Genomic DNA, 15531 nt, shown 5'->3' with positions numbered 1-15531 from the left:
TCTCAGTATTGTTTTTTTTTTTAAGGGGGCGTTTCCCAAACACCGACATAGCCACGCCCATTTTACGTCGTGGTAATGAAACCCCTGGAATTTAGTGCATGCCGCTAGAGATCACCTTTGTGGATAAAACCACCATTTTTTTCAAATAAAAAGTAAAACAAATGTAAACAACTTTAAATGTAAAAAAAAAAAAAAAAAAACATCACATGATGTAAAAAAGTTGTCATTTAATAAGAATATGTGAATATCTCCTTATAATTCTAAGGTGACGAAATGTTAAAAGGATGATGCATCTGTTTAGACTAAGAATGCCTTTTTTATTTGACTGAAACCACATTGAGTCCATGTTTGTGTTCATTGTTATCCACTGACCATTTTTTTTTACCATGGTGTTACTATCTTTACAAAATTGAATAGTTCTTTGAAATCTCATTTTACATATGAATGAAACCCCCACTCTTCAATTTCCCTTTCCTGTAAAATTACTTTTTTTATGTTTCTTGAAAAGACTGTAACGTCGTGAAATCTTAAAATTACTGGGCAGATAATAGTAACATTTATACACACATTGTGCTTCCCTAATTTTTTTTTAAGGATGGATGGTGTCAAAAAGCATAATTTCAAATAACACAAACAAAAGTCATTCATTTTAATGTCTCAGATAGCTTTTGTAAGAAACAAAAGTTTTATACAACATACTTATTCTGACTTAATAAAATATAAAATGCTGCATTTTTATTTATTAAAGTTCCAACTTTTTTTAGTCTTCATTACCTGAAAGAGTTTGCAAGGTGTTGCATCGTCATCTAGTGAAAATATAGTTCCCAGTTTGGTGTCTGAATCCAAATAGCTGTTTAGATTTCAGCTTCAAAGCAGGAAAAAAATCTTGGGTTTTACAATTGCAGTTTTCTATAACTAAAGATTCTAAAACAGGCTACAACAACATCGGAGTTCACTGGAATATTTGCCAAACAGACCCTACTTCCTAAAACTCTCAGTGCAGATACTGACTGCTGTGTGTGTGTGCGTGCGTGCGTGTGTCAATGACCAGCAGAGGTCGCTGTTCACAGTCAGATTTAGGCGGGAAGACGCCTGAACTGATAAACCCCATTGAGGCTGGAGAAAGTTTACTTGTTTGAAAGGAGCAACATTTTTATGTGAACTGTAAATATTTTAGCCGTGTTCATAAGTAGATTATCTCAAATGTTCTTGTCACGGAGGGATTATTACTGAAATATGATGAAGGATGGGGTCAGGCACGGCATGGGAAAAAGGCTTGTGGTTTTGGACGGGGTGCAGATATTTGCCCTTCTCCTCCACGTTCCTGGATGACACTTCAGCTGTGTGATAAACACACGCTTCACTGAGGCGGCTGCAGATCTGTGGCTAACAGTTAGCATTGTTAACCTAACCTGACCAGGCATGGTTTAGCTGGTCTTCCTGCTGGTTTTAGAGTGGGGTTTGACCACTTTTATTAGCTGGTTTTAGTTGGTCAGATATAGGTCTTGCATTGTCTCCGCTGGGAGACCAAAACCAGGCAGTTTAGGCCAGCAAACCATTTTAGGCTGCGCTAAAAGCAGCTGGTTTGCTGGCCTAAACTGCCTGGTTTTGGTCTTTAAGCTGAATTTGTAACTGGTTTGAGATCTAAATGAAGCACCTGTTGGCTCAAATATGAGTTCAAATGTTGAAAATAAATCATACAAAATGTATGTCTAAAATAGGCTGAAAAAAAATAGCCTAGGCTGGTCAAGCTGGTTTTAGCTGGATTTGGCTGGTAATTGTCCAGCCTGACCAGCTAAGACCAGGCTGGAAATGGCTGAAAACCAGCCTGGAAGTGGCCAAAACCCCTCTAAAACCAGCCTGGTAGACCAGCTAAAACCAGCCAACCAGCCTAGGCTGGTTTAAGCTGGATTTTTCAGCAGGGAAGCCATTTTTTTCCATTAAGTACTAGGCCTACAACTTATTAGATGTAGTGCTTATTACACCTAAATACATTTTTTTCCAGCTTAAACCAGCCAAAACCAGCAAACGAGTTTACAGGCTGAGCTAAAAACAACTGGTTTGCTGGTTTTCGGTAATATAAGTTGGAAGTAGCTGGTTTAACATATAGCCTGCCTAATCATGTTGTTCATCTGGTTTTAGCTACAACCAGCCTGACTAGCTAGGCTAGAGCTAGCTTCTTTTTTTCCACCAAGTGGTCAGACAGGCCAGCCTGTCAGAGCTCTCCAATCTGTGTGTCGTCCATGTCTAGCAGGCATAGACTGAAATAGCTAGTGGTTTCATTAAGAAAACAAGTCTTCGTCTGTTTGTATTATGGGCAAAGGCTGACGTTATTAAAGGTGAATATTTTAGACCGCTTTGCTCTTCATCATCACACAGTCGGTTCTGTTATTGGAATGAATGCCTGAAAGCATCTGGGTTTCTTTAAGACTATTTTTAAACGATCATTTGGGTAAAGGTGGCTATTATTGAATGGAAACTGGTGATATTTTCTGTTTCTGTGGATGAAAGATTATTGAAATCTCACTTGTGTGAGTCGCCTGTGTGAATTAAAACGTCAACACTTTTTAATTAAAACATTTGTACTTTTAAAAAAAGATCTTATTAACCATCCCTGATTGGACTTTAGCATTACTGTTTGCGCTCCACAATTTTCAACTTAAATTGGAAAACTTTTTATGCATTCTTCTGAAAACCAGCGGTGATTTATAAGGGTCTTTTAAAAAGGGTTTTTTAAGAGCAGTTTTTGTGAAAATAATTTTATATATGTCTTCATTTAAACTGTAAAAATGTGATTGTATATGTTCAGTGTGTGTTTGACAGCCAAAGCAACAATGACTGCCCAAGTTTGTGAAATGCTTTTACCATCTTGATAACTCAACCCAGGATCATTCTGAAAACATACCACTATATTTATTTCTGGAGGACAAAATACTTCCAGGAACTATCTTTTTTTTTTTTTTTTTTGTAGTTTTTGTTTTCACGAATCCACCAGAGGCCACTGTGTATGCTTTTTTTAGACCTCAAATTTTTCTTGCGAGTGCCATTCGTGCCAGCTCTTCTCACGTAAATACACCAGAGGCCGCTGTCGACTGACTGACTGATCAGCTGATCCACCCTCCTCCTTCTCTAAACACAACCAATAGTGTTTTCAAAAGCACCGATTGACCCGCCCACCAACCTCCCTAAACCCAACTGAAAGTTTTAAAAAGCAATCAAGAAAAAGAAAAGCCGTCGCCTGATTTTTACCACCTTTTCAGATTTTACCACATTCTCACCCTGTTATTTACTTGTTGATTTTACTTTTTGGCTTCTGTTTTTGTCTTACCCTCTTTCTTGAACTGTTCTTCGCCGGACTCTAACCCCGACGTCGTCGTCAACTCCTCTCATCTCTCCTCTCGTCTCTCCTATCATTTTGACAACATTGTAGAATCTCAAAAGAAGAAAATAAAGAAATAAATGTATTAATTTGAAGTACCTTTTCCAAAATATATGCAGACTCTTGTTTTAAAGGGACAGTTCAGCCTAAAATGTAAAACTGTCATCTTTTACTCATCTTTCATTCATTTTCTTTTCGACTTTTATTCGAAGTCTTTTATTTATTAATTTTATTTATTTATTAATCTGGGGTTGCCACAGCGGAATGAAAAGCCAACTTATCCAGTACATGTTTTACACAGCAGATGCCACTCCAGCTGCAACCCATCACTGAGAAACACCCATACACTCTCATTCACACACATACACTAAGGGGGCAATTTAGTTTATTCAGTTCACCTGTACCGCATGGACTGTGGGGGAAACCGGAGCACCTGGACGAAACCCAAAGGAACATGGGGTGAACATACAAACTCTACACAGAATTGCTAACTGACCCAGCTGGGGCTCAAACCGGCGACCTTCTTGCTTTGAGGCGACAGTGCACATTTTTTGTTGGAGGCAAAAGAAGCTATTTTTTAAAATGCTGGTTTCTGGGACTAATTGACTTTCAAAGTAATGTTGTTTCCTACTATGGAAGTTGATGGGTTCCAGCAACAACTAGCAGAAACAACACAAGTTTTATATATATATTTATATGTATGTATGTATGTATGTATATATATATATATATATATATATATATATATATATATATATATATAAATGAGGTAATTTTATTTTTGTCTAAACTACCCCTTTAATATTGATCAAATTTGTTTTGGGCAATTGCTGTGTTGTTAATTGTGATTAATAATTTCATTATTAATTCTGGAGGAGTTCTGGAGCACAGCTCTTTTTAGTCAGGGCAAGCACTGGAAATTGACAATTATTAAACACAATGGTAAATATTTTCTTTTTCAGACGTTCTGTTTTTTTGCTGACGTGCTTGGCATCATCGTCTTGTTCCAAGCTAAAAGTTTTAGCTGCGGGATGGGAATTGTATTCAAACATACCAAAAGGCCACAGACTAACAAACTGCTAAAACTTCTGCTGGTGATCAGTTCAGTCATCTGATTGTCATCGCCTAGCTTATTTTTGTTTTGAGTTTTTATTTTCAAAATGTTAAGACAAAGACCAGGCCATCAGCATGTAAAAATTACACATTTCAATAGTGTCTCCTAACTTTTCCACATAACTTAAAAAAAAAAAATAAAAAAAAACTTTCCATATTTTACATTGAACTGCATTATGAGACCTTGATATTTATTCCAACCACTTTTAATATTGAAAAGTTTGAAAAAGTGTCATTTATTGTCATTTTGAAGTGATTTGTTGTCTGGTTTGGTGTTGTACATTATAGTACAAAAACCTGGTAATAAACTGTACTTTGTTATTTTACAGGCTTAATTCTCTGTATTTGTGACCCTGGCCTGCAAATTGTTATATAGATATTTAACATTTATTACAAGATACTTTGTATATTTCCTAAACAAATGTATCAAACTCAATTTTTGATTAGTGATGTGCAATTGTCAAGAGCTTATTTTTGACTTATTTAAAGGGGATTTTCTCAGTACTGTGAATTAATCCTGGGATTCCAGATATTCACTGTCATGTCTTGGCTAAATATTGTTGTATTGACACTTATGACTGGTTTTGTAGTTCAGGGTCACAATTATTATACCAGGGTTCATATGGTCCAAACCTGGAAAAGGCATGGAATGGATTTTCTAGGCCTGGAAAAGATTTGGAAAAAAACAAACAAACCCAAAATGTTTTGAAAAAGTCGTGGAAATTTGTTTTACAAATATCTGTGTACCTAAATTTATTTAAGATGATAATATTAGGTAAATTTCAAATACAATTGCGATGTCTATACCTTCACGTGACATTCTCTGTGTAGGGGCAAAAAGCAACTTGCATTTCAGCTTCACCTCTCATTTACTAGCATTCATCGTAATTCAAGGTACATTTGGGTGTCATGTCCAGAAACAATCTCTAACTACAGAGGTAAGATAATGTGGGTGCTAAAGGCTAATTTGTGCTAATTCAATAAGTCTTGTGAAGACAAGCCAACATTTCTAAAAAATAAATAAATAAATTCACACAAGATATTTTCTAAACTATTTTACAGGTATAAATAAACATAAACTGCATAGATTGTCGCATTTTTTTATATGTTTTAATAAATTTGAACACATTTTTTTTCTTATTTACTACATGTACGTGGACATTACATCAAACATTAGGTCATGAATATTTAAGTTTTGAAAAACTCATGGAAAAGTCCTGGAATTTTAGTAGTAAAAATGTGTATGAACCCTGTTATACAGTAAATGGTTTTAAACTACTAAAATGTCAATAAAAGTCACTTTGTTAAAGAGTGAAATTTTCAATATAAAAATGTCATCAGAGCAGAAATCAAGGTCATATAATGTCATATAATAATTCACAACCATAAATAAACAGGAAAAAATGTGAATCAAGAAATACAGAACCTGTTAAACAACAGATATTTTAGCAAAAAGCCAACATCTGCTTACGTTATTAAATATTTTAATCTCATCTCTTAGTCAAAATTACTATTAACTTGACTTACAGAGTGCCATTACCATCCTTTCCTACCCTCACTTTTTTTCTTCAAGCATGTGAAGAGACATTCATAGACAGACGCTTATCCTATTTCTACACTACGGCAACAGCTGCAGGACAGTTGAGCTTCACGGCTCAAATAACACACATTTTGTGCATTAAATAATTAATAGACGCACTTCGAAAAAAAGGTGGCATGCACATCGCAAGACAATTACATACAGCTATTTTTGCTTTATCATATCAATATGCCATGTAGAGTAGGAACAATATTAGGCTGGCAAAGGCACAAGAATGTTTTATATGAATGAGGAGATTACCGACATATCCCACATCTCCACAGGACTTTACTGCGGTGTCATCACCTCTAACAAATGATCTTGTCTCTTCTAATACTGCAAGAAAAAAACAACTCTTTAGAATAACAGTACATGAATAGAGATGTACTAATATGTAAATTAAACATTACTATTATAATGATGAGTTAAGGTGCACGCTAATTTTGAACTAACTTCAACTTGAATCACATGAGTTCATGTGTAAATAATCACTGCTATCTCACGGCAATTCAAAACTGTTTGATTTAGTGGCTAATTCATTTGAATTTGTGTGATGTCATTTATACATATTTGAATGATTTCCTCATCACCCAATGAAGATTGTGTTTAGGGGTTGGGCTGGGAGCCACGCCTCCTTAAATGTTTATATTTTTTTTTGTACGACTGAACTTGTACGAATTAGCCACTAAACTGATAAAGTGTCAAATATTTACATTTTCACGTGAGATCAGACTGGAATAATAGCTACCTTAATTTTTTGTTGAGCGGTTCATTCTGCTGTGGCGACCCCAAAATAATAAATGGACTAAGCCGAAAAGAAAATTAATGAATGAATAAACAAATTAAATTTTTTTGTTTGTACATGTTTGTTGATTAAAATACGAATTAACACTTTAGTTGTAGGTAAATGTGACTAAAATTAACTCATGACCTGTTAATATACCTTTATGTCATGACTTTACTTGGAGGGGCACATTACCATTAACTCATTCTTAACTACTCAAACTCCTGTGTTTAAATGTAACAATCATGCACATCCGTGTAGTGTGTGTTTACCTTGAAACAATTGAAATATGTTCAATCTACATTAAAACAAGCAGTTTAAACAGAGGAGATAAGAGTAGGTAATGCCTCATTCACCCTACACGGTAAAAAAAAATCCATAATTTTACGGTTTATTTTCGGCAGCTGGGTTGCCGGAAAAAAAGTAAAATAATGGCCTTCAAATTACAGAAATGTAAAGTAAAATAACGGACATTATATTACAGTTAAAACTTTTAGTAAATTTCTGTTATTCAACCTCTGTTATTTTACAGTAAAGCTGCCAAAAATAAACCGTAAAATTACGGATTTGTTTTACATTGTATAGCAACGACTTCAGGCACGTGCACACATAGGGCTCAACCTGTGCAGTGCACATGCCCTTTTTATTCTTGGATAAAAAGTGCCCTTCCAAAATGTTCAAAAGTGCCCCCGCGACGCGGCACACCTTCGGTCCCGCCCTTCAGTAGGCGCGCGACAACACCGCTCTTGAGTATGCGAGCGACAACACAGCTGATCAGTACGCGTGCGATAACATCGCTCTTCAGTACGCGCGCATCCACTCTGCAGATCTGAACCAATAACCCCCCCCCCCCCCACCCCGCTCTTACAAAAATTTATCCTGCACATGCCCTTTGGACGGTCTCTGCACGGGCCTGAACGACTTTGTAGCTGCCTGACTCTCTGGGTGGCGATCTGCTGCAAAACCAGTTCCGTGTAAAGTCTGTTTCACAACTCAAGCATGAGCAGCGCATGTTTTTTTCGTCGTCCATGTTTACAGATTAAAGGTTTTATACCGCACGCAGAAGCAGCACGTCAGCACGAGGCGTGAGCAATGCTTAAGCAGCAGTGGTGTGATAGTTTCAGCGCTGGGTCTATTTTTGTTGCGCTGCACGCGCCCCAGTAAATGGGGTCTAGCGACACCCCTGACTATGTTTTATTATAACTATAGGCCTACAACATCCTGACAATCAAAAACAAAATGACATGATATCACAGGCGATTGTCTTCTGACCGAGTGCACCTGAAAAGACATGAACGAAACTCTTCAGAGCATGAGAAGCACAGTTCTTTAGTGGTCCATTTCCACTGAGTGGTACGGTACGTTATGGTTTGCTTTGGTACGCTTTCATGGCCGTTTCCACTGTCAAAAGGCCTATCGAACCAAACCGTACCGTACAACTTTTTCGGCACCCTTTCGAAAGAGTCCCAAACACAAGAAAGGGTACCAAAAGGCGAAACAAGACGCGCAGCTGAACGCTATTGGTTTACAGAGATACGTCATCCGCTTAGGCAACAAGCCAGAATGTAAACAAAGGAGCCGCCATGTTTGAAATACACAGCGTGAGATTACTTTTATATCTAAAATAACTATCTTCTTGAGCTGATAATTATAACGTGCGCTTGATTATTGACAAGCTTTGGAAACCCGATCCTGTGTGAAGCTGACAAACGCAAGAATGACACATTCAGAAAGCAAAAGACAAACGCGAGAGTGAAGCACGGAAAAAAATGGAAGCCAAGATGCACGTTATTTCTTCAGCAAACGTGAACAAACTGCCTTGTTTTAATTTTTATCATCACTTTTTGGACTAATATGAACTGGGATTGATGGAATGACTCTCTAACAGGGGCTACATGTGCTGCTGAAGATTGCAGACACAGATGAGAGGTACCTAAGAGAGAGATGAGAGAACCTAATTAAGGACGAAATGTCTGCTGTGTGTACTTTTTCTGTAGCTGGTAACATATCGGGGACTGTAAGTGTCTGTATGTGTTCATTTATGTTCATTTATTTATTTATTTAATATAATTACAGAGGTTACAGTAGGCTATTTCGCACTGTCATTGATCTGCAGTTATAATCAACTCATGTTCATAGAAATGTTAGTAATAAACATTTATACACAAGTATTTATGTGTGTAAAGCATCTGTTTTGTGAGAAGTGCTTTTCATATGATATGTGAGCGACCTGTGCAGCTTTATTGTAGACATTTTCTTGAGCGAGCCTGAGGTCGACTGAAACTTTGTCATACACCACGCCCAACAAAAGGGTACCCTTGCTAGTGGAAACGCAAGCCTGATAAAGGTGACCCATACCAACCCAAACCATAGAGTACTGCACCAGTCAGTGGAAACGAGGCATAGGATCTATATAATTTGTAAAATAAAAACTTGCAGGTTAAGGAAACAGCACAGGAGGAAGTTGGCGCGGGCCTTGGTGCAGATGAAAAGTAAAAAGAGTATTTATAGATAGATAGGTAACTAGGTAGAATAGACAGGGATAGATTGATCTGACTACTGTCGCAGTTGGTGTGAAAGGCAAACGCTTGAGCGCTGCTTCTGCTCGCCATACGCGCTGTGCACACGCTCTGCTTGCACTTGCGGCGTGAAACAGGCTTAACTCTACAGCAAGCTGAATACAAACGGCCTCTGAGCGAGCTGAGAGAGGATCACATGAACTCTAATGGTGTTCCTATTGGCTGTCACTCAATAAAGTTTCTCTTCATTTGCATTAAGTCGAAGGATTCCCAATATCTCTAGTCGGTACTGTTCGGTACTGTGCAGCGGTAGCAGTAATGCGGTCAATGTACTAATCTGTTGAGGTAAAGAAGGAGCTGAGCTGAAAGGCAAAGCTCTCGATTTACTGGTCAATCTACGTTCCTACTCTCACCTATGGTCATGAGCTTTGAGTCATGACTGAAAAGACAAGATCTGGGATACAAGCGGCCGAAATTACCTTCCTTTGAAGGGTGGCAGGGTGCACTGTTATAAATAGGGTGAGGAGCTCTGACACCCGGGAGGAGCTTGGAGTAGAGCCGGTGTTCCTTCACAACGAGAGAAGTCAGCTGAGGTGGCTCAGGCATCTGTTTCGGATACCTCCTGGACCCCTACCTAGGGAGGTGTTCCAGGCATGTCCCACCGGGAGGAAGCCTCGGGAAAGACCCAGGACACACTGGAGGGACTATGTCTATCGGCTGGCCTGGGGACACCTCGGCATCTCCCCGGAGGAGCTGGAGGAAGTGTCTCAGGAGAGGAAAGTCTGGGGTTCTCTCCTAAGGCTGCTGCCCCCGCGACCTGGCCACAGAAAAGCGGTTAAAAATGAATGAATGGATGATTCCCAACATTTTCGCGTTGCTTGACACAACCACCTGGCCACCAACGGTCACAGTCACTTACGATTGGCGGAAGTTGCTCACTTTCCGTTAAAATGAACGATCGTTGGTAGTGTGAATGAGGCTTAAGAATGATTTAATTCAAATGTGCCCCTCCAAGTAAAGTCATGACATAAACATAATTACATTTAGCTAAACCTAATGTGTTAATTAATACATTAAATAACAAACTTTATTCAACAAACATGTAATCACAATTAACTTGAAAAAGTGACATGTTATAGTAAAGTTAGTTCATAATTAGCACATAATTATCTCATCAGTTTACATATTCGTACATCATTTTTCATGTAACACTATTGCAAAGTGTTACCAAAAACATTTATCAACTGATCTCGCTTTTGAATACAATGCTAAGAGATGTTGCTTGGGTTGGACTGAATTCCTAAGTGGATATTAAGCCGTTTTATCCAAAACCGCCATCTGTAGGCCTCTTCTGGTGTCTTCTTTTACGTTGAAATTATTAGGTTCAGATTTCAGCTCGGCGGGCACAGCCAGTGCTCTCTAATCTCATTTAACAAGCTGACATATGGCTGCTAACACAATACTCTCGTGAAACTCTCCACTTCGGCCTTCTGCTTCACACTTTAACAGACTGTGGTCAGCCGATAACATTTCACAGGACTTAATGTCATTTCGAGTTTGCTTGTACACACTTTATGCACAGGCATGCAAGGAGGTTTAGACACTTGCATTATAGGATGATGTAATGCAGGGCTATAGTGCAGGAGCTACTATTGCAATTGTGTGTAACTCGCTTTGCACAAATTAATGAACTGAACTGTATATTGTTCATATGTCTAGAAACCAGAGGATCAATAATAATAACAATAATAATAATAATAGGTTTGTGGATAGACTCAAGTGGCTTGGATTAAAAAAATGCAACAATCAGCAAAACAACACATCCTATAACTAGGCCCACACGGAATCTGCGCGCAGATTTCTGCAGATTTTTAGCCCATTATCAATTCTGTTTATTTACTTGAGTAAATGTGTAAATCTAAATTGATTCAGTTTTTATTCAGTAATTTATTACTTTTTATTTCATATATTAAGGTTTAAGTTTTGATACTCTGCTGGATACTCCCAAAATAATTCAGCAGAAATCCGCAGATTTTTACAAAATTCTCCGCAGAAATAGCAAAAAACATCCGCAGATTCCGTCTGGCCCTACCTATAACCTATAATTATATTATATTATATTATATTATATTATATTATATTATATTATATTATGTTATATTATATTATGTTATATTATATTATATTGGAATATGTCCTGTAAATTTTCATTATTTGTTTATTTTTTTGGAGCAAAAGTGACCACTATTTTTAACTTATTTAAAAAACAATTAATAAGATGCCAAAATGGTTTTCTGACAGTGACATTATCATTCAGGCCAATCAAGGAAAAACATTAGCTGAAGCAGAAGTTTCATCTCTATAGTAAAAGCTGAAATGATTAAACACACACACACACACACACACACACACACACACACACACACACACACACACACACAAACACACATATATACATATATATATATAAATATATATATATATATAAATATAAATATATATATATATATATATATATATATATATATATATATATATATATATATATATATATATATATATACACACATAAAGTTTATGTAATATACACACATAATATAAAAAGCTTTAATATGTAAATAGAAATAAACATTTTACTGTGTACTTATATAAATACAAAATAAATATATAAAGACAGAACACACACACAATGGATTTTGGATGTGATAAATCACAATTTATCTTTGCTCAGCACTAATTAATACTTTTAAAGCAATAAAATGACCATACACCCTTACATTGTCTGAAGGGTGATGTACAGTGCGTCCGGAAAGTATTCATAGCGCTTCACTTTTTCCAATACTGAGAAGATGTACCTAATAAAGTGGCCGCTATATATATTTACACACTCACACACACACATATATATATATATATATATATATATATATATATATATATATATATATATATATATATATATATATATATATATACATATATATATGTGTGTGTGTGTGTGTGTGTGTGTGTGTGTGAATAAATTTAAATATAGCGGCCACTTTATTAGGTACACCTTTTCAGTATTGGTTTGGACCACCTTCAGAACTGCTTTTTTGAGCCTTTGCCAATCGTATCCTCAGTTTCCTGTTCTTAGCTGACAGGAGTGGCACCCGGTTCTGCTGCCGTAGACCATCCGCCTCAAGGTTTGATGTGTTGTGTGTTCAGCGATGCTCTTCTGCATACCTCAGTTGTAGTGAGTGGTTATTTGAGTTACTGTTGCCTTTCTATCAGCCGGAACCAGTCTGGCCATTCTCCTCTGACCTCTGGCATCAACAAGGCATTTGCGTCCACAGAACTGCTGCTCACTGGATATTTTCCTCTTTTTCCGACCATTTTCTGTAAACAGTAGAGATGGTTGTGTGTGAAAATCCCAGTAGATCAGCAGTTTCTGAAATACTCTGACCAGCCCGTCTGGCACCAACAGCTACGCCACGTTCAAAGTCACTTAAATCACCTTTCTTCCCCATTCTGATGCTCGGTTTGAACTGCAGCAGATCGTCTTGACCATGTCTACATGCCTTAATGCATTAAGTTGTATAAAAAGTTATATATATATACAAAATTTTTACAAAATTTTTTTTTCATTAATACAAAAATCCATCAAATTTGCCCAAAATTTTTATTTCTCAAACATAGTGTAACATATTTCCAAACGTTTGACTCCTATTACTTTATTTTTCAGTTTTAAGTCAGATTCCATTCAATTGATGTTTATTTATATAGCGCTTTTACAACATAGATCGTGTCAAAGCAGCTTAACATAGTTCTAGTAAAGTCCAGATTTCAGCGCACTTCTTTTAATACAAGCATGCATTGAGAGATTAGATCTTGATTAGGGTTAATGTGGTCAGAATGTCGTGCCCTATGAAGTGTGCTCGAACACAAGAGTGCTGAGATTCACACTAACGTATAGATGGAAACTCAAGAAGCTCCATAACTTCCAGAACATCTCATTGCTTCATAAGCATGGCTGACATCTGTGGCTGCCGCAGTGACAGCTGGAGCTCTGTGGAAGATCTCACAACATGTTTTTTTTCAGGCTGGTCTGTCAGTGCGAAACTGCGATACTCTTTCAAAGACCGTCTGTTGCTCCTTAATGGAAATTGATGATCAAGTCACCCAAAGACGGGCTGTTCTTCTTGGAACACACACACACATTCACACCTACTTGTATGGACACTGAATATTTACTGTCTCAGCACACACACTCAAATGTGTAAAAACCATAAACACATGCACACTTTTAGCGCTTGTGAGGGCAGTTGGTGCTTGAGATCACAGTGACAGTGACTTTAGTTTTAGAGACATGATCCGGCTCTGTGTTTCACAGGCTAGAAGAGTGTGAAAATTCCTGCCCGCAAATCTTCAGATGATAACTTGACTTTTTCCACTTGCATGTTGTTAAATAAGCGGGCCAAGAGCTAATGGGGATATTTGAGAAAATAGATGAGCATTCATCAATGTCACTTTATCAATACAAGCATATTTCACACTGTAATACATTTCTTGCCATCTAAAATTTGTTTAGTTAATTCAAAGGAACTTTAGCCCTACTGAAAAAAACAGATTAAACCAGCCTGGGCTGGTTGGCTGGTTTTAGCTAGTCGACCAGGCTGGTTTTAGAGGGGTTTTGGCCATTTGCAGGCTGGTTTCCAGCCATTTTCATCCTGGTCTTAGCTGGTCAGACCAGCTTGACCAGCCTAGCCAGGCTGGGAGCCCAGCCAGAACCAGCTATGTCCAGCTTAAACCATTTTCATTTTCAGCCTGACCACCTAAGACCAGGCTGGAAATGGCTGGAAACCAGCCTGGAAATGGCCAAAACCCCTCTAAAACCAGGCTGGTCAACCAGCTAAAAACAGCCAACCAGCCGAGGCTGGTTTAAGCTGGATTTTTCAGCAGGGAAATCATCTAAATTTACATTTAGTCATCTAAAATTACATTCAAACTGACTAGAAATATTCAGTTAAACTTTGAATAACAAAAAAGAAAAAAAAATTTAAATCTGATTAGTAATAGTAACATAAAAACCTCGTCATATATGTTTTTACAGTGCTGGCTGACGAAAAGACCATATTTAAAATATATATATATATATCCTCCTGAGACCCCACCCATTGACTTGTGTCCTCTGTAGTGAACATTGCGTTTTTATGAATTGTTTGAGCTACTCTGTCGAGTCCTGTTGTACTGTTAAGAGGACATGCTGGGTTTTCTAGTGATATGTCATTTGATTGGCTGGCATGCTAGGAACCACTTCTTACACTGCATCCAGAATGGCCGACATACAAAAAAGCACATTTCATGGGAAGGAGAGAGGCATGTAAAATTGAGCTTTTTAAATGTTTTTTTTACTATTATTATAAAGTATATATTTGTTTATTAAAGTGTCAGGAACAATATATTTAGCTTTCAAAGCTGTTAACTTGTTTTTGTTTCAAAATATCATCCTTTTTTAAATGTCCACTATAGTGGACACCAGGACCATCTTAATGTAATTAATGTAATGTAATTAATGTAATGTAATTAATCTTAATGTAATTAATGTAATTAACTGCATGTTGTAGGAGGCAGAACTGAAGCAGAGAGGATTCTTTAAAAAATAGTTGAGGGAAACTCTGATTTAGAGTCAACTAGACAATTAGAGAATGACAATCAGTTTTAAATCACTTTTATGTTAAATTTGTTTTGGATTAACATCACTTATTTTGTTTTATTTTTTTTTTTAGTTCGGTTTTCTTTCAGACTAAACTGTTTCAGGAATTTTAATACAAAAGGAAAAAATGTCTTTTGTTTTTATTACATTAATATTGGAGTATTATCCCTTTATAGCTATATCCTGTACAGTTTTGTTGTCTGAGTGGTTCATTATGAACTAAAATGGTCCTGTGGTCCACTACAGTGGACATGCTGAAAAAATTACAAATAAAAACAAAATGTAAAAACTCTAAATTGTAGATTTTTAAGGATGTAGGAAATCGCAGAAAAAAAAAAGGTGCTCTCGCAGCTTTCAGTGTGAACGCACAGTAATGCATACATCAGATTCCAGAAGACGTGTCCGAGGTAAGGATGCTCTCGGCAGATTGTGTGAATAATGAATGATAATGAAAGGCGTACA

The 15531-nt window shown here is 37.0% G+C and overlaps 1 protein-coding gene across 1 annotated transcript in view; it reads left to right on the top strand.

The window, feature by feature from the left end:
• grk7b (G protein-coupled receptor kinase 7b) overlaps positions 1-15531 on the top strand; it is an 845646-nt gene that overhangs the window by 15269 nt on the left and 814846 nt on the right. The gene's annotated exons all lie outside the window — the stretch shown is intronic.

Source organism: Danio rerio, chromosome 18, assembly GCF_052040795.2.
Source record: "Danio rerio strain M-AB ecotype USA chromosome 18, GRCz13ab, whole genome shotgun sequence".
NCBI lineage: Eukaryota > Metazoa > Chordata > Actinopteri > Cypriniformes > Danionidae > Danio > Danio rerio.
This window is presented reverse-complemented; position numbering and strand designations above follow the sequence as displayed.